Source organism: Amyelois transitella, chromosome Z (assembly GCF_032362555.1).
Source record: "Amyelois transitella isolate CPQ chromosome Z, ilAmyTran1.1, whole genome shotgun sequence".
Classification (NCBI taxonomy): Eukaryota; Metazoa; Arthropoda; class Insecta; order Lepidoptera; family Pyralidae; genus Amyelois; species Amyelois transitella.
The window spans coordinates 13,972,762-13,993,529 of record NC_083535.1 but is presented as its reverse complement, the minus strand read 5'-3'; positions in this window follow the sequence as shown (position 1 = coordinate 13,993,529).

Genomic DNA, 20,768 nt, shown 5'->3' with positions numbered 1-20,768 from the left:
ACGCTACTGCCTCCTCACAAGCTCCCGCCAAAGTTGTGCCCGCTCGTAAAACTGCAACCAAGTCCAGCAAATCTTCTAGCGCAATAATTATTGAACTACCTGCCCGTTCTGAAGATGTGAAGAGTATCGACACCTTCATGGCGGTAGTCACAAAACTAACGTATACAATCAACAAAGCTGTTAACGAAGGAAAGAGCGTCACTGCTACCAACAAGCGGCTCATTGCGGCGGCGGCGCAGGAGATACAAAGATCTGCGCAGGCGTTGGTGAAGGTCAAGGAGACCGGGCCAACGGTCGCGATTGCGCCGACTCCTCCGACTCCGGAGATCCTCCCGGACCAGAGCACACTGCTCTCTATTATTCGGGAGAGTATCCGTGAGGAACTTAAGGCCATGACGCCGACGACGCCAGCGCCCTCTCCACCAGCGCCTGCAAAATCCTTCGCCGCGGCCGTGGCGACGCCCTCCCCCCCTAAGAGCATTCCTCCTCCTTCGCGCACCTTGCCCTCCATCATCATCAAAGCTAAGGAGACTAGCGATAAACAAAAACAGCAGCCAGTCGTACTTGACGAGTTCAAAAAGAACATCTCATTCCGGAGAACAACATTTGCTCCCTCGAAAGTAAAGCCCTTGCGCCAAAACATGCTCAAAGTAGAGTTCGATACCAATGAGCAGCGCGACCAAATCCTCCGGAAAGTGAACAACATCCCCGGCATTGCAGCTGAAGAGTCGAAGCTCCGTCGCCCTCTCATCATCTTGAAGGGGATTAGCAAAGAGGTCCAGAGGGAGGAACTGGTGGACATCATAAGCCACCAGAACCAAATCCCCAGCGAAGAAATCCGCCTTTGCTTCCTCTTGAACAATAGAAATGAGCGCTTTTACAACGCGGTGTTGGAGGTGGCCCCGGCGATCCGGCGCAGGCTGGTCGAAGGGGAGCGCGCGAACGTGGAGCACCAGCGGGTGCACGTGGCGGACTTCAGCCGCTTCGTGCAATGTTATAAGTGCCTACAGTTCGGGCACACTAATAACAAGTGCACCGCTGAGTCCCGCCCGTGCGCTCACTGTGGCTCCACTGAGCACCAAATCAACTCGTGCCCCGTTCGCGCCGATCCGAATAAGACGTGCTGTTATAACTGCAAGTCAGTTCGTAGCGCCAATACTAGCCATTCAGCCACCGACAACAAAGCATGCCCGCGCATAGTCAATGCCATGAAAGCTCTTCAGGATAGCACTGACTATGGCTATTAGCAGCACGTTGGCAGCCCTTGAAGCAAAGATGCGCCTTAAGAAGAAGGAAGAGCCTTGTAATTTAAAATTGTAACTGTAATTCTAATTCTAGCGCCTTGTCGAAATGCGAAATCGCCTCGCAAAATTCAATATTACATTTAATCATAACAGTCACAAATGCAAATCAAAAAGCAGATCTATGGCACCTTAACATAAAAACATCGCTCAAGATAAATAGCGACGGTGGGTATCTGTATCAAATAGCAGAGACCCACCAACGCTACACTTATCATACAAAAACACAGCATACCCATTTAATAAAAAATTAATTACCAAACAAATCACTTAGCATCTTAAAAAAAAAAAAAAAAAAAAAAAAAAAACCTAACCTAACCTAACCTAACCTAACCTAACCTAACCTAACCTAACCTAACCTAACCTAACCTAACCTAACCTAACCTAACCCAGTCTGCTTCGAGCCGTCGTGGAGTGCAGACGTGCTCCGACGCGCTCCGCGAATAAAATTAGCAAAAAATTATTTAAAATAGTGATAAAAAATTCTTAAAATTCTAAAAAATTATTGTGAGTGAATGGTCTTCAGTGTGCATTGTGATCAAGGTCTGCAGCTCCGGAATCAGGTGGATCAACCTCATATACCACGAGCCGAACCTGTGCCTTCAGTGAAGCGTGTAGGAACATAAATTAGTGCAGTGTTGCTTCGAGGACACAGTCTCAGACAAAGGACACAGCCTTGAAAAAGGTGAGACCCCAGGATTGCGTGGATTTTTCAAGATCAACGTTTTAACGTCCATATTGACCATTGCACCTCTAGTCCATATTAATTAAGGTTTTAAATTTTATTTGTTGACTGGCTTTTTGCCTTCCTTATCTATCATTTTAACTATACAATTGTCTCTTTTACCACTTATACAAATTTAATTTTAAAACATGACGCTAAACCGAACACCAAAATCAGTGTACTTTAAAGATAACCCGACAGACCTAGCCTTCCAAATGTCACCCACTCAATTCAGTAGCCAGGGTGACTCCCCGTCGGATTCCCCCGTCAGATTATCCTCAGAGGAGGAATGGGCGACCCCAAACACGAGGAGCAGGTACCAACAATGCTTCCCGAAAACGCCCCTCCTGAAGGAGGAAAATAGACGCAAAATCTTGACGGACGACGACAGAATAGACCTATGTCGTAGTATTAGGGATCTCCTGGATGCAATTGGCGAAGAGGTCGAGTCTGCATTAAGATTAAAGAGAACAGCTAAGGACTCCATCAAAAGTAGAATCAGACAGGCAGACGACCTAGTGTGCGACCTGGCCTCTTGCCAGGAAATAAAAAACATGACGCCGGGACAACGACCGAGCATAAGAACTCAGACCTCCCCTATCCCACAGCAAGAGATGCATATCGGAGAGCTTAAAACCTTCCTACAACCGCTGGTGGACAAACTGGAAGCAAACTCCCACAGTATACGGGAAATAAAGGAGTTCATGGACCGCCAGAAAGAAGTAAGTGCAAAAACAACAACAGCCTCACACACCCCGACATACGCACAGGCCGTGGCTGCTCCTCGCGAAAAGCCGCTCACGTTACATTCCGTGATTGTGGACGACAAGAGAGGAATGGAAACCGGTGAGCAGGTCATGGAAAAGATAAGAGAAGTAGCAGAAGAAGGCGGGGAATGGTTAAGAATAGAGCGTGTGAGGAGAACAAGAGACCGGAAGGTAATTATTAGCTGTAAAACCAAAGAGGGTAGAGAGCAATTAAAAAATAGAATTAGCAAAATTAAAAATCTACAAGTAAAGGAGGTAGAAAACAAAAACCCACTCCTCATTTTTAAAAATATATTAAAATGCAACACAAATGAGCAGATATTAAATAAATTGACGGAACAAAACAGAAAAATTTTGCAAGACCTAACGGAGGAGGAAAAAGTGATACAAGTGAAATTCAGAAAGAGGTCGCGAAACCCGCTACTGGAACACGTAGTGGCGAGTGTCCCCCCTAGGATGTGGCGAGCAGTGGTCGAGGCCGGCTCAGTGCGCATCGATATGCAGCGGATCCAGGCGGAGGATTATTCTCCGCTGGTCCAATGCTCGATGTGCCTGGGCTACGGCCACGGCAGGCGCCATTGCAGGGAGACGGCGGAGAGGTGCTGCCATTGCGGTGGACAGCATCAGAGGGCGGCGTGTCAGGCCTGGATGGCGGGAGCCGTCCCATCGTGCCTGAACTGCCGCGCGGACGGAAACGCGGTGAGTAATCACAACGCTTTTAGCTCCGCGTGTCAGGTCAGGCAAAGGTGGGAGGCTCTCGCCAGATCCAGGATTGCATACGCATAAGCAATGATTCATGGTCTCTCGGCGTGTCGTGGCTGACCTACATTGCCGTATTAATGAACAGCATCATTATATAATGCAATTATACAAGGCGGGTCGCGGCATGTCCTTGGGGCCATGGTCAAGTGCCTAGTGCTAACGCAACACAAATGTGGCTCTGAACCAATGAATAATATTATTTATTGGTTCGAAGGTACGTGTAAAAAATGTTATGCAATAATATGAAAAATTTTATAAGTGACACATACATTAATAATTAACGTTGTAAACAAATACTTGGTTGTTACGGTTATAGATAGTTTAATTTTAAGTTTGACGATAATAATATATATGTATACCAATTTTAACAAAATGACATAGAATTATAAGAATAGCAGTAGTTTTATATAAATGCGATATTCGCATAAACAAGGTATACAATTTGAATAAATAAACAAGGTACTAATATCAGTATCAGTGAAGAGCAAATCATGCTCGTAACATGACTTTTTGTAAAAAATTAAAAAAGATAATTGATTATAGGGTTATTGACCAGTAAATTATATAAATAGTTGAACAGTACAAAGGAGGCAAAGAAAATAGATGTAAATATTGTTAAGGAATGGAAGGGCTTTATAGTCTTATAGGTATTTATTAATCGGTGTATTATAGCTATGACAAGATATTGTAAGCAATAGTAACTCTAGCATAATATAGTGAATAGTGACAAGTGACTTGCTAAAATACTACATTGTATATTCAATGATAACAATTATAAACTTACATTGTTAAAAAGATTAAGCAGACTAAGTATAGCAGTAAGTTTAGTTATAGTTTTTCACACATTATGCAAATAAAATTGTTTTAAAATGCCTCTAATAATGTTAGAGAATACTGGCAATAAACTCCCCCTGGGGGTGGTGTAACTCCCAGGGGAAAACTTAAAAAAAAAAAAAAAAAAAAAAAACCTAACCTAACCTAACCTAACCTAACCTAACCTAACCTAACCTAACCAGTTGCGCTCTGTCCGCTGTACCGAGCGTCACGAATTCAGACCGCTCCGCGCAAAAAATTACCTTAAAAATCGCTTTTGAAAAAATCTATTAAGTGTGATACATCGTTGAATTCGCGCTGAAGTAACATAACTAACAGTGAAAACTATTATAAAATCGGACTTAAAACAAACGAGTTAAATTAAAACAAAGTTGCGGGCTTGACGCCCTCTCGCGCCTCACCGCTCCAAAGTTGCGTTTGGTATCGGTGACTTTGAGAACTAAAACTGTGCAAGCGAAGGTAGTGACAGTGACCTGGTCTGTGCGAAGTCCCAAAACTCTGGGATCAAAGACGCCGACGTAACTGGACTTTTTATCTGAGCTCCAAAACACCGGCTTTGTTTACTAGCCGATAGCTCGGTTGCCCGCTTCACAAGATAGTCGAAACTTCAACACAACAAGGACCGACCAGTGGGAAATAGAGTAGTACAAGTACCGGTGACCTACTGGGTCGGGTAGCCGGCTACGGACGTCGGGAAGAGAGGGAAGTGAGGAGACCAGAGGTTGGAACGAGTTTTTCGGCGGTTTGGTGGGTTGGGGCGAGGAGCTGTACATGCTGACCAGCGACGGACCTGCCCGGGGTGACACCAGCCCAAAACCAGCAAGATCGGGATACGGGTTCGGCGTCCAGGACGGAAAGAGCTGTCAGCCAATCAGCGGTTTTTCCCCGATTACCGCTCAACCCTCAGGAATTACGCACGTGAAGCACCGGGATTCAGTGTAGCAGCCGGGAAGGAGAACACACATACCCGGAACACCAACCCAGGACACCCCGTCAGCCAGCAGCGGAGGATTTTCGTCCAGAATTCGGCGAGCGCCAACTTCGTGGAACCAAAATTGTACTTAAATTAAGTAAATTGTATCTAAAAAATATATAAATTGAGGGATCGTTTATCTCCCTGTCACATACAAAAATTTGAATCGAATCGGATCAGGAACCTTTAAGATAAAAAATAATTAGCTCATAAACTCCCAGAGTCAAATTAGATTTACGTAAGTAAAAAACTAAAATTGACTTTTTTATTACATAGTTTTTCGGAATTTTAATAGCCCAAGTGTAAAAAGTTACCCTTAAAAATAAGTTCAAAATTGTTTTTAACCCCAAAAACCCTTTTAGTCACCCCTAAATCAAGACTTAAAAACTTAGAACAAAAAAGGTCATTTATCACCAAATCTGTAATCCCCGGTACCGGATCTTTCTCGGTACCCCACTATTATTATCCCCAAAAAGACAGGAGCAAACCATCCCTCAAATTCCCCCTCTTAATTGGAAGAAAGGCGGCTTTTGCGCTTGACAAAGTTGTAAACAAAGGAGAAGTCGCCCTCTTTTGTTATAAACGCACTTTGACTGGGGAACAATTTTACCAAATATACAAGGTACGGTTATATATCTTTGTCATTCCAAAATATAAACACCAAAAAGTACATAGTATCAAAGATAATTGCAAAATTGTCCAAACCTATAATAGGCCTAGACCGCAAAGTAAAGTTTGTAGCGGGCGAGCGGAGTGGGGACCGCTGCGGACCGCTGACTTATTGCGTGTCGTGGTGCGCATCAGCTTCAGCGGGGAAGGGCGACACACGCATACGGCCCACATACCGTGACAGTAAAATCGATTAAGAATCCCTTAAATAAGTTTCTGCTATCCTTGTTACCTTATAGAATACACTCTGGACATATTATAATACACATAAAACTATATTATCATATAAAATTTAACTAACAAACTTAAAAGACTCATAAATTATCATATACAAATTTATATTATATATTTCATATAAAAATAATAGTAAATAGATACGTAGACCGATAGAAAAAATTCCATCCAAATACATCTTTAGTGTATATCAAAATCGATACGTATTGGGTCGGGTGCGGTCGTCGTCCGCTCCGTAGGTCACGCCCACAGTGACGTAATAGGAGGCATCGAACGAGCCTATTGTTCTCGGCCCGTTGGAATGCCATTGTCTCGTTTGTTGTGATATCGGAGCGCATGAATTGTATGGGTCTTTGCGGGTTAGACAGAGCCTAACAAGTTAATTAAAAATCTTGACTTTTTGTATTTTATTAGGTGGTATATTATTTATTGTATGTTTTATAATACCACAAAAATAGTTAATAAATTAGAACGAGAACATAGACTCGACAAATAGACGCTTTAGAGAAAATTTAGGACAGCATCTATTAATTAATTTGACTAATTTGAAATTGCAGTATTACGATCTCGCTAAGTGTTTCATTTTAAGAATTTATTAACATTACATATTATTTACTTATCCAAATATTGCAGCCCCCATATACAGGGCTGCAACCAGTTGTGACGTTGGTGGTATTCACCTAGTTTTAATATTACTTTTACTTTTACTTTTACAACTTTTACAAATTTACTTTTAAAATAAGACATTAAAATGATAAGAACACCTAGGTCCGTGACCTTCAAAAAGAAAATAACATATTGCGACAATAATACGTCGCCTACTGAATTTCCCAACGAGTCTCCCTCTCATTCAGAAATAGATTCCCCTAACATGGTACCACCAGAGGAAGATCCCCCAATCACCCCCAATACAAAAAAGCGCAACAGGTACTTACAGTACCTCCCTAACACGCCTTACCTTAAGGAGGACCAAAGAAGAAGGATCCTGACGGATGACGAAAGGGACGAGTTTTGCGGTCGCATCCAGAGCCTCCTTACAGCTATAGACGAAGAGGTTGAGTCTGCGCTCAGACTTAAGAGGGAAACAAAAGAATCAATAAAAAACAAAGTTAAAGAAGTGGATGAACTGGTGTGTGGATTGGCGGCCTACCAGGAGTTGAAAAACCAAACGCCAGGTCAACATCCCTGTGTGCGGACGCAAACTTCTCCTATTCCCCAGAACGAGACAATATTGGGAGACATCGAAAAGTTCCTGCAGCCGCTCGTGGACAAGCTCGAGGAAAACTCCCGAAACATTCGGGAAGTCAAGGAATTGATGGACCGCCGGAGTGAAACCAGTCAGAGTACGTCCACCCAGGCTCCCACGTACTCACAGATCGCAGCTGCTCCTCAAGGAAAGCCCCTCACCCTACATTCCGTCATTGTCGATGACAAAACAGGAATGGAGACGGGTGAGGAGGTAATGGAAAGGATACGTGAGGCAGCAGGAAAAGGAGGAGACTGGATTAAAATAGAAAGGGTAAGGAAGACCCGTGACAGGAAGGTGATAATAAGCTGCAGGACAAAAGAGGGCAGGGAGAAGCTGAAAAATCGAATTGAGAAAATAAAAAATTTACAGGCCAGAGAGGTACAGAACAAAAACCCACTTCTCGTTCTCAAAAATGTTCTGAAAAATAGCAACGAGCAAATAATAATTAAACTTAAAGAACAGAACAGCAAGCTCTTTAAGGATATCAATGAGGAGGAGAGAGAAATGGTAGTCAAGTTCCGGAAAAAATCAAGGAACCCACTGCTGGAACATGTAGTGTTCAGTGTTTCCCCCAAACTGTGGAAGTCAATAGTCGAGGCCGGCTCAGTGCGCATCGACATGCAGCGAATCCAGGCAGAGGATTACTCCCCGCTAGTGCAGTGTTCGATGTGCCTGGGTTACGGCCACGGCAGACGCCATTGTAAAGAGAAGGTGGAGCGGTGCTGCCACTGTGGTGGGGAACACCGGAGGGAGGTATGCCAGGGCTGGGCGGCGGGAGCTATCCACCCCTGCTTGTGAAGTGTGTCCACCCCTGCTTGTGATACCTCCATCTCTTCGTCTTGACGCCGCCATCGATTCTGCATACCAGTCGTTTCCATCCAATTGAATTTTTCATACTATTTTGTCGATTTTCTTCTGTAACGGTCCATACATAATTCAAACATCCATTTTAGTGTAAAATCCGAATTTTTTCTTCCGAACCCCCCCCAAATTACTTCTGATTAGTGTTCCGGCTGCCTACCCCATCATTTTGAGCCATCCCCGGACAAAATACGCGAAAAATTCGCCCCCCCGCCCACCCTTGTTTCCTCAGCTAGGTAAACACCGCTCGCCGACGTAAGTCGAAACCGAAAATCCACTTTTTTCCCTTGTATTTTTTCTTTCTTCCGACCAGTACTGATTGTTCTTTTGGTCCTAAAAATAGTATCTAATTAGATTTACACACATTAGAAGCAATAGTTTTAATTATTTACAGTCTGATTCTGATTTTCATAGTCTGGTAAACTTCATTTACTCACCTACGAGACCATGGGGCTCACCCGGTCTCCCACCCGGAAGGAGGCGACCAATCGACCTCCCCCTGCACCCCCCAACCGCCCTTCGCGATCTTCCTCTCCCGTGCCAGGCCATTCCAGGGCCTTTGCAACTACAACTCGCCTTTCCGAACGCCCTCGTCTGAACATTATGCCCATTACTGAGAGTGACGACCTCGATCTTGATATCTTGACATCCGGCTTAGACCTTCAATTTTCTCCCGAATCGGACATGCCCCACCTTCGGTACATGTCTGACACCGAAATAGCCAGTACACCCGAAGTGAGCGACGCTATTGCTGCCTCCTCACAATCATCCGCCAAAGTTGTGCCCGCTCGCAAACCTACAGCAACTAAGTCCACCAAATCCAGCGCAATGATCATTGAACTACCTGCCCGTTCCGAAGATGTGAAAAGTATGGACACCTTCATGGCGGTAGTAACAAAGTTAACGTACACCATCAACAAAGCAGTAAACGAAGGAAAGAGCGTCACTGCCACCAACAAGCGGCTCATTGCGGCGGCGGCGCAGGAAATACAAAGATCTGCGCAGGCGTTGGTAAAGGTCAAGGAGACCGGGCCAACGGTCGCGAATGCGCCGACTCCTCCGACTCCGGAGATCCTCCCGGACCAGAGCACATTGCTCTCTATTATTCGGGAGAGTATCCGCGAGGAACTAAAGGCCATGACACCGACGCCAGCGCCCTCTCCACCAGTGCCTGCAAAATCCTTCGCCGCGGCCGTGGCGACGCCCTCCCCCCCTAAGAGCATTCCTCCACCTTCCCGCACATTGCCCTCCATCATCATCAAAGCTAAAGAGACTAGCGACAAACAGCAGCCAGTCGTACTTGACGAGTTTAAGAAGAACATCTCATTCCGTAGAACAACATTCGCTCCCTTGAAAGTAAAACCCTTGCGCCAGAACATGCTCAAAGTAGAGTTCGACACTAATGAGCAGCGCGACCAAATACTACAAAAAGTGAATAACATCCCCGGCATTGCAGCAGAAGAGTCGAAGCTCCGTCGCCCTCTTATCATTTTAAAGGGAGTTAGCAAAGAGGTCCAGAGGGAGGAACTGGTGGACATCATAAGCCATCAGAACCAAATCCCCAGCGAAGAAATCCGCCTTTGCTTCCTCCTGAACAATAGAAACGAGCGCTTTTACAACGCGGTGTTGGAGGTGGCCCCGGCGATCCGGCGCAGGCTGGTCGAAGGGGAGCGCGCGAATGTGGAGCACCAGCGGGTGCACGTGGCGGACTTCAGCCGCTTCGTGCAGTGTTATAAGTGCCTGCAGTTCGGTCACACTAACAACAAGTGCACCGCAGAGTCCCACCCGTGCGCCCACTGTGGCTCCAAAATTTAGGACAGCATCTATTAATTAATTTGACTAATTTGAAATTGCAGTATTACGATCTCGCTAAGTGTTTCATTTTAAGAATTTATTAACATTACATATTATTTACTTATCCAAATATTGCAGCCCCCATATACAGGGCTGCAACCAGTTGTGACGTTGGTGGTATTCACCTAGTTTTAATATTACTTTTACTTTTACTTTTACAACTTTTACAAATTTACTTTTAAAATAAGACATTAAAATGATAAGAACACCTAGGTCCGTGACCTTCAAAAAGAAAATAACATATTGCGACAATAATACGTCGCCTACTGAATTTCCCAACGAGTCTCCCTCTCATTCAGAAATAGATTCCCCTAACATGGTACCACCAGAGGAAGATCCCCCAATCACCCCCAATACAAAAAAGCGCAACAGGTACTTACAGTACCTCCCTAACACGCCTTACCTTAAGGAGGACCAAAGAAGAAGGATCCTGACGGATGACGAAAGGGACGAGTTTTGCGGTCGCATCCAGAGCCTCCTTACAGCTATAGACGAAGAGGTTGAGTCTGCGCTCAGACTTAAGAGGGAAACAAAAGAATCAATAAAAAACAAAGTTAAAGAAGTGGATGAACTGGTGTGTGGATTGGCGGCCTACCAGGAGTTGAAAAACCAAACGCCAGGTCAACATCCCTGTGTGCGGACGCAAACTTCTCCTATTCCCCAGAACGAGACAATATTGGGAGACATCGAAAAGTTCCTGCAGCCGCTCGTGGACAAGCTCGAGGAAAACTCCCGAAACATTCGGGAAGTCAAGGAATTGATGGACCGCCGGAGTGAAACCAGTCAGAGTACGTCCACCCAGGCTCCCACGTACTCACAGATCGCAGCTGCTCCTCAAGGAAAGCCCCTCACCCTACATTCCGTCATTGTCGATGACAAAACAGGAATGGAGACGGGTGAGGAGGTAATGGAAAGGATACGTGAGGCAGCAGGAAAAGGAGGAGACTGGATTAAAATAGAAAGGGTAAGGAAGACCCGTGACAGGAAGGTGATAATAAGCTGCAGGACAAAAGAGGGCAGGGAGAAGCTGAAAAATCGAATTGAGAAAATAAAAAATTTACAGGCCAGAGAGGTACAGAACAAAAACCCACTTCTCGTTCTCAAAAATGTTCTGAAAAATAGCAACGAGCAAATAATAATTAAACTTAAAGAACAGAACAGCAAGCTCTTTAAGGATATCAATGAGGAGGAGAGAGAAATGGTAGTCAAGTTCCGGAAAAAATCAAGGAACCCACTGCTGGAACATGTAGTGTTCAGTGTTTCCCCCAAACTGTGGAAGTCAATAGTCGAGGCCGGCTCAGTGCGCATCGACATGCAGCGAATCCAGGCAGAGGATTACTCCCCGCTAGTGCAGTGTTCGATGTGCCTGGGTTACGGCCACGGCAGACGCCATTGTAAAGAGAAGGTGGAGCGGTGCTGCCACTGTGGTGGGGAACACCGGAGGGAGGTATGCCAGGGCTGGGCGGCGGGAGCTATCCCATCGTGCCTGAACTGCCGCGCGGACGGAAGCGCGGTGAGTGATCACAACGCTTTTAGCTCCGCGTGTCAGGTCAGGCAAAGGTGGGAGGCTCTCGCCAGATCCAGGATCGCATATGCATAGTCATTGATCGTGGTCTCTCGGCGTGTCGTGGCTTACCAATATTGCCATATAGATGAACAGCAGCTCATTATATACTGCAATAATACAAGGCGGGTCGCGGCATGTCCGCGGGGTCACGGTCAAGGGCCTAGTGCTAAAGGAAATACAAATGTGTCTCCGAACCAAGAATTATCACTATTCTTGGGGCGAAAACACGGGTGATTAATTTATGCGAAACAATAACTAAACATGACAAATTCATACAAAGGGACAATTCATGCATTCCAATTATCTATGTAAATAAACTTGTTGTTGTGATTTATATTAGCTTTAAGCATTTAACATATGACGTTATTTAATAATATAATTGTAAAAATATTAACGAATAGAAATTGTAATAATAAGAACAGTAGGAAATTTTAAAATAGAGAGAATTTAAATTACGTTAAGCAAATTAAGCTTATAAGATAGACTAAATGTTTATGAAATTAGGTAAATATGTACCTGATTAAAAAATATGACTAGTATAATTACTAAGTAAATATGTTATGACAATAAAAAAATATTGACTAGTACTAAACTTAAAATATAATATGATAAAAATTAGCGAGATGTAAAAAACTGTAAAACCAAATAATTATAAGAAAATGTTGATAAAGAAATTGCTTTATTTTAGGTGTTTTTGTAAATATATATTAGGTATTATTATAATAATACCTATTTGACTATGTTTAGATATTAGAAACTCTTAACAAATAGTTACAAAGTAATTGATGATATAATATTGTGTAAAATATTCAATAAACAAAACCTTATACTGTAATAAATAAGAAGTAATTATATACTGTACAAAGTTAAGATATTGTTCTTCATATGGGAGATGAAAAGAAAACTGTTTAATAATAGCTCTGATTATGTTAGAGAATATTTGCAATAAACTCCCCCTGAGTGCGGTGTAACACTTGGGGGAAACAATAAAAAAACCTAACCTAACCTAACCTAACCTAACCTAACCTAACCTAACCTAACCTAACCTAACCTAACCTAACCTAACCTAACCTAACCTAACCTAACCTAACCTAACCTAACCTAACCTAACCTAACCTAACCTAACCTAACCTAACCGACCTCCTCCTGCACCCCCCAACCGCCCCTCGCGGTCTTCCTCACCAGTAGCGGGTAATTCCAGGGCCTCCCCAACTACGGCTAGCCCCCCCGAACGCATTCGACCGTACATAGCGCCCATTAGTGAGATGGATGAGGAGGATCTCTTAACTCCCAGCGTAGACTTCCAATTATCCCCCGAATCAGACATGCCCCACCTTCGGTACATGTCTGACACTGAAGCGCCCGAAGTGAGTGACGCCACTGCCTCCTCACAAACGTCCACCAAAGCTGTGCCCCCACCCCCTCGCAAACCTACCGCAACCAAGACCGGCAAATCCTCCAGTATGGTGATCGAACTACCCGCTCGTTTCGAGGACGTGAAGAGTCTCGACTCTTTCATGGCGGTAGTCACCAAACTGACGTACACTATTAACAAGGCCGTTAATGAGGGGAAAAGCGTCACTGCCACCAACAAGCGGCTCATTGCGGCTGCGGCGCAAGAGATTCAACGATCGGCTCAGGCGCTGGTTAAGGTCAACGAGGCCGAACCAGCCACAGTTCCTCCGAGTGCCGAGGTTCTCCCGGACAAGAGCTCACTAGTCTCGGTCATTCGGGAATGCATTCGTGAGGAACTCAAAGCAATGTCACCGGCTCCCACCACCACCATAACCCCTTCCCCACCAGTGCCTACCAAATCTTTTGCCGCGGCCGTGGCGTCGTCACCCTTCCCGAAACTCCCTACTCCCCCGTCGCGCACCCTACCTTCCATTATCGTCAAGGCCAAGGAGGCCGGCGATAAGCAACCGGTGGTGCTCGACGAATGGAAGAAGAAAATCTCGTTCCGCAATACCACCTTTGCACCATCCAAAGTCAAGCCCCTGCGCCAAAATATGTTGAAGGTAGAGTTTGACACTATAGAGCAGCGTAACGAGGTGTTGCATAAAGTGAATAACGTCCCAAGCATAGTTGCCGAAGAAGCCAAACCCCGTCGCCCCCTCATCATCCTTAAGGGAGTCAGCAAAGACATTCAAAGAGAGGAACTGGTCGACATTGTGAGCCACCAAAATCAAGTCTCCAAGGAGGATATCCGCCTCTGTTTTCTCCTTAAGAACCGTAATGAGCGGTACTTCAACGCGGTGTTGGAGGTCGCCCCGTCGATCCGGCGCAGGCTGGTGGATGGGGAGCGCGTTAATGTGGACCACCAGAGGGTGCATGTGGCGGACTTCAGCCGATTTGTGCAGTGCTATAAATGCCTGCAATTCGGGCACACCAATAACAAGTGCACCGCTGAATGTCAACCGTGTGCCCACTGTGGCTCCACCGCACATAATATCAGCTCGTGCCCCGACCGTGCAGACCCCAATAAAAAGTGCTGCTACAATTGTAAAGCCTTGCGAAGCACTAACACCGACCACTCCGCCACTGACAACCAATCATGTCCCAGGATAATCAATGCAATCAAATCTTTACAAGAGAGCACCGACTATGGGTACTAACCATACGTGGGTGCCTCTTTAGTGATTAAACCCCGCGATCAAACCATTTCAACCATTTTAAGCATAATATCAATCAATTCCTAATCACAATAGTCAATAAACACATACAATGGTGTGTCTTAAATACAATATGAAGCTTTCAGCGTATAAGCGTTGCCCAATTCCGAAGACGCAGCAAGCAATTTCATAGTTCACAGATCACAAATTAAAAAACATAGTAGTTTAATGCAGATAAATGGCACCGAATTAACTAGTTTCCAACCACACAAAATTTCACAGAACACCCAAAATTCTTAACAGTTACTCATCTAAGCAAACAAATGGTATTAATATAATATATTTTCTCTACACATATAGCAAAGATGTGGTACCTGTATCAAATAGCAGGTGCCCATCGGCGCGACTTGTGTTTTTAACTAATTTTGAAAACCCTAATCTAAGAAAACGTTTCCAACAGAATGCTTAAGCATCACAAAAAAAAAAAAAAAAAAAAAAAACCTAACCTAACCTAACCTAACCTAACCTAACCTAACCTAACCTAACCTAACCTAACCTAACCTAACCTAACCTAACCTAACCTAACCTAACCTAACCATCCCATCTTTAGTGTGTCCACCCCTGCTTGTGATACCTCCATCTCTTCGTCTTGACGCCGCCATCGATTCTGCATACCAGTCGTTTCCATCCAATTGAATTTTTCATACTATTTTGTCGATTTTCTTCTGTAACGGTCCATACATAATTCAAACATCCATTTTAGTGTAAAATCCGAATTTTTTCTTCCGAACCCCCCCCAAATTACTTCTGATTAGTGTTCCGGCTGCCTACCCCATCATTTTGAGCCATCCCCGGACAAAATACGCGAAAAATTCGCTAAGTTTTTCACATTTTAGTAGTTTCAGTTATATAAAAACACACTTTTTTGTCGATATTTCAAATTTTTTCTATCAAAAATAGTTTAGTAGTTTCTGTCTATCATTCCCCTCGCCATCCCGCTTTTTCTGACACCCCAATCTTCACAATCCGTCCAGTAGTTTTTTAGTTATTAATTTTTTTCATTTTTTAAATACCTACCGAGGTTACCTTATACCTCGCACCCATATATCGGCATCCCATCTTTAGTGTGTCCACCCCTGCTTGTGATACCTCCATCTCTTCGTCTTGACGCCGCCATCGATTCTGCATACCAGTCGTTTCCATCCAATTGAATTTTTCATACTATTTTGTCGATTTTCTTCTGTAACGGTCCATACATAATTCAAACATCCATTTTAGTGTAAAATCCGAATTTTTTCTTCCGAACCCCCCCCAAATTACTTCTGATTAGTGTTCCGGCTGCCTACCCCATCATTTTGAGCCATCCCCGGACAAAATACGCGAAAAATTCGCCCCCCCGCCCACCCTTGTTTCCTCAGCTAGGTAAACACCGCTCGCCGACGTAAGTCGAAACCGAAAATCCACTTTTTTCCCTTGTATTTTTTCTTTCTTCCGACCAGTACTGATTGTTCTTTTGGTCCTAAAAATAGTATCTAATTAGATTTACACACATTAGAAGCAATAGTTTTAATTATTTACAGTCTGATTCTGATTTTCATAGTCTGGTAAACTTCATTTACTCACCTACGAGACCATGGGGCTCACCCGGTCTCCCACCCGGAAGGAGGCGACCAATCGACCTCCCCCTGCACCCCCCAACCGCCCTTCGCGATCTTCCTCTCCCGTGCCAGGCCATTCCAGGGCCTTTGCAACTACAACTCGCCTTTCCGAACGCCCTCGTCTGAACATTATGCCCATTACTGAGAGTGACGACCTCGATCTTGATATCTTGACATCCGGCTTAGACCTTCAATTTTCTCCCGAATCGGACATGCCCCACCTTCGGTACATGTCTGACACCGAAATAGCCAGTACACCCGAAGTGAGCGACGCTATTGCTGCCTCCTCACAATCATCCGCCAAAGTTGTGCCCGCTCGCAAACCTACAGCAACTAAGTCCACCAAATCCAGCGCAATGATCATTGAACTACCTGCCCGTTCCGAAGATGTGAAAAGTATGGACACCTTCATGGCGGTAGTAACAAAGTTAACGTACACCATCAACAAAGCAGTAAACGAAGGAAAGAGCGTCACTGCCACCAACAAGCGGCTCATTGCGGCGGCGGCGCAGGAAATACAAAGATCTGCGCAGGCGTTGGTAAAGGTCAAGGAGACCGGGCCAACGGTCGCGAATGCGCCGACTCCTCCGACTCCGGAGATCCTCCCGGACCAGAGCACATTGCTCTCTATTATTCGGGAGAGTATCCGCGAGGAACTAAAGGCCATGACACCGACGCCAGCGCCCTCTCCACCAGTGCCTGCAAAATCCTTCGCCGCGGCCGTGGCGACGCCCTCCCCCCCTAAGAGCATTCCTCCACCTTCCCGCACATTGCCCTCCATCATCATCAAAGCTAAAGAGACTAGCGACAAACAGCAGCCAGTCGTACTTGACGAGTTTAAGAAGAACATCTCATTCCGTAGAACAACATTCGCTCCCTTGAAAGTAAAACCCTTGCGCCAGAACATGCTCAAAGTAGAGTTCGACACTAATGAGCAGCGCGACCAAATACTACAAAAAGTGAATAACATCCCCGGCATTGCAGCAGAAGAGTCGAAGCTCCGTCGCCCTCTTATCATTTTAAAGGGAGTTAGCAAAGAGGTCCAGAGGGAGGAACTGGTGGACATCATAAGCCATCAGAACCAAATCCCCAGCGAAGAAATCCGCCTTTGCTTCCTCCTGAACAATAGAAACGAGCGCTTTTACAACGCGGTGTTGGAGGTGGCCCCGGCGATCCGGCGCAGGCTGGTCGAAGGGGAGCGCGCGAATGTGGAGCACCAGCGGGTGCACGTGGCGGACTTCAGCCGCTTCGTGCAGTGTTATAAGTGCCTGCAGTTCGGTCACACTAACAACAAGTGCACCGCAGAGTCCCACCCGTGCGCCCACTGTGGCTCCACTGAGCACCAAATCAACTCGTGCCCCGTTCGCGCCGATCCCAACAAAAGGTGTTGCTTCAACTGCAAGTCTGTGCGTAGCGCCAACACTTGCCATACTGCCACCGACAACAATTTGTGCCCTCGTATAATCAACGCCATTAAAGCTCTTCAGGACAGCACTGACTACGGCTATTAGCAACACGTTGGCCGCTCTCGATGCAATTATGTGCCTTCAGAAGAAGGAGGAGCCTTGTAATTGTGATTCCAACGCCCTGTCTAAACGTGAAGTCGCTTCGCAAAAATTAATATCACTTAGCAATTATATAGTCACAAACCCAAATATAGCAGATCAATGGCACCCAATATTTAAAACATAGTTTTCGATAAATAGCGAAGATGGGTATCTGTATCAAATAGCAGAGACCCATCAACGCTACAATTATCAACAGTAACATCCACTACACCCATCTAATAAATGATTTATCACCATACAAACAACTAAGCATCTTTAAAAAAAAAAAAAAAAAAAAAAAAACCTAACCTAACCTAACCTAACCTAACCTAACCAGTTGCGCTCTGTCCGCTGTACCGAGCGTCACGAATTCAGACCGCTCCGCGCAAAAAATTACCTTAAAAATCGCTTTTGAAAAAATCTATTAAGTGTGATACATCGTTGAATTCGCGCTGAAGTAACATAACTAACAGTGAAAACTATTATAAAATCGGACTTAAAACAAACGAGTTAAATTAAAACAAAGTTGCGGGCTTGACGCCCTCTCGCGCCTCACCGCTCCAAAGTTGCGTTTGGTATCGGTGACTTTGAGAACTAAAACTGTGCAAGCGAAGGTAGTGACAGTGACCTGGTCTGTGCGAAGTCCCAAAACTCTGGGATCAAAGACGCCGACGTAGCTGGACTTTTTAGCTGAGCTCCAAAACACCGGCTTTGTTTACTAGCCGATAGCTCGGTGGCCCGCTGCTCAAGATAGTCGAAACTTCAACACAATAAGGACTGACCAGTAGGGAATAGAGTAGTACAAGTACTGGTGACCTACTGGGTCGGGTAGCCGGCTACGGACGTCGGGAAGAGAGGGAAGTGAGGAGACCAGAGGTTGGAACGTGTTTTTCGGCGGTTTGGTGGGTTGGGGCGAGGAGCTGTACGTGCCGACCAGCGACGGACCTGCCTGGGGAGACGCCACCCCAAAACCAGCAAGATCGGGATACGGGTTCGGCGTCCAGGACGGAAAGAGCTGTCAGCCAATCAGCGGTTTTTCCCCGATTACCGCTCAACCCTCAGGAATTACGCACGTGAAGCACCGGGATTCAGTGTAGCAGCTGGGAATGAGAACACACATACCCGGAACACCAACCCAGGACACCCCGTCAGCCAGCAGCGGAGGATTTTCGTCCAGAATTCGGCGAGCGCCAACTTCGTGGAACCAAAATTGTACTTAAATTAAGGAAATTGTATCTAAAAAATATATTAATTGAGGGATCGTTTATCTCCCTGTCACATATAAAAATTTGAATCGAATCGGATCAGGAACCTTTAAGATAAAAAATAATTAGCTCATAAACTCCCAGAGTCAAACTAGATTTACGTAAGTAAAAAATTAAAATTGACTTTTTTATTACATATTTTTTCGAAATTTTAATAGCCCAAGTGTAAAAAGTTACCCTTAAAAATAAGTTCAAAATTGTTTTTAACCCCAAAAACCCTTTTAGTCACCCCTAAATCAAGACTCAAAAATTTAGAACAAAAAAGGTCGTTTATCACTAAACCCGTAATCCCCGGTACCGGATCTTTCCCGGTACCCCACTATTATTATCCCCAAAAAGACAGGAGCAAACCATCCCTCAAATTCCCCCTCTTAACTGGAGGAAAGACGGCTTTTGCGCTTGACAAAGTAGTAAACAAAGGAGAAGTCGCCCTCTTTTGTTATAAACGCACTTTGACTGGGGAACAGTTTTACCAAATATACAAGGTACGGTTAGATATCTTTGTCATTCCAAAATATAAACACCAAAAAGTACATAGTACCAAAGATATTTGCAAAATTGTCCAAACCTATAATAGGCCTAGACCGCAAAGTAAAGTTTGTAGCGGGCGAGCGGAGTGGGGACCGCTGCGGACCGCTGACTTATTGCGTGTCGTAGTGCGCATCAGCTTCAACGGGGAAGGGCGACACACGCATACGGCCCACATACCGTGACAGTAAAATCGATTAAGAATCCCTTAAATAAGTTTCTGCTATCCCTGTTACCTTATAGAATACACTCTGGACATATTATAATACACATAAAACCATATTATCATAAAAAATTTAACTAACAAACTTAAAGACTCATAAATTATCATATACAAATTTATATTATATATTTCATATAAAAATAATAGTAAATAGATACGTAGACCGATAGAAAAAATTCCATCCAAATACATCTTTAGTGTATATCAAAATCGATACGTATTGGGTCGGGTGCGGTCGTCGTCCGCTCCGTAGGTCACGCCCACAGTGACGTAATAGGAGGCATCGAACGAGCCTATTGTTCTCGGCCCGTTGGAATGCCATTGTCTCGTTTGTTGTGATATCGGAGCGCATGAATTGTATGGGTCTTTACGGGTTGGACAGAGCCTAACAAGTTAATTAAAAATTTCGACTTTTTGTATTTTATTAGGTGGTATATTGTTTATTGTATGTTTTATAATACCACAAAAATAGTTAATAAATTAGAACGAGAACATAGACTCGACAAATAGACGCTTTAGAGAAAAAATTGGACAGCATCTATTAATTAATTTGACTAATTTGAAATTGCAGTATTACGATCTCGCTAAGTGTTTCATTTTAAGAATTTATTAACATTAAATATTAATTACTTATCCAGATATTGCAGCCCCCATATACAGGGCTGCAACCAGTTGTGACGTTGGTGGTATTCACCTAGTTTTAATATTACTTTTGCTTTTACTTTTACAACTTTTACAAATTTACTTTTAAAATAAGACATTAAAATGATAAGAACACCTAGGTCCGTGACCTTCAAAAAGAAAATAACATATTGCGACAATAATACGTCGCCTACCGAATTTCCCAACGATTCTCCCTCTCATTCAGATATAGATTCCCCTAACATGGTACCACCAGAGGAAGATCCCCCAATCACCCCCAATACAAAAAAGCGCAACAGGTATTTGCAGTACCTCCCTGACACGCCTTACCTTAAGGAGGACCAAAGAAGAAGGATCCTGACGGATGATGAAAGGGATGAATTTTGCGGTCGCATCCAGAGCCTCCTTACAGCTATAGACGAAGAGGTTGAGTCAGCGCTCAGACTCAAGAGGGAAACAAAAGAATCAATAAAAAACAAAGTTAAAGAAGTGGATGAA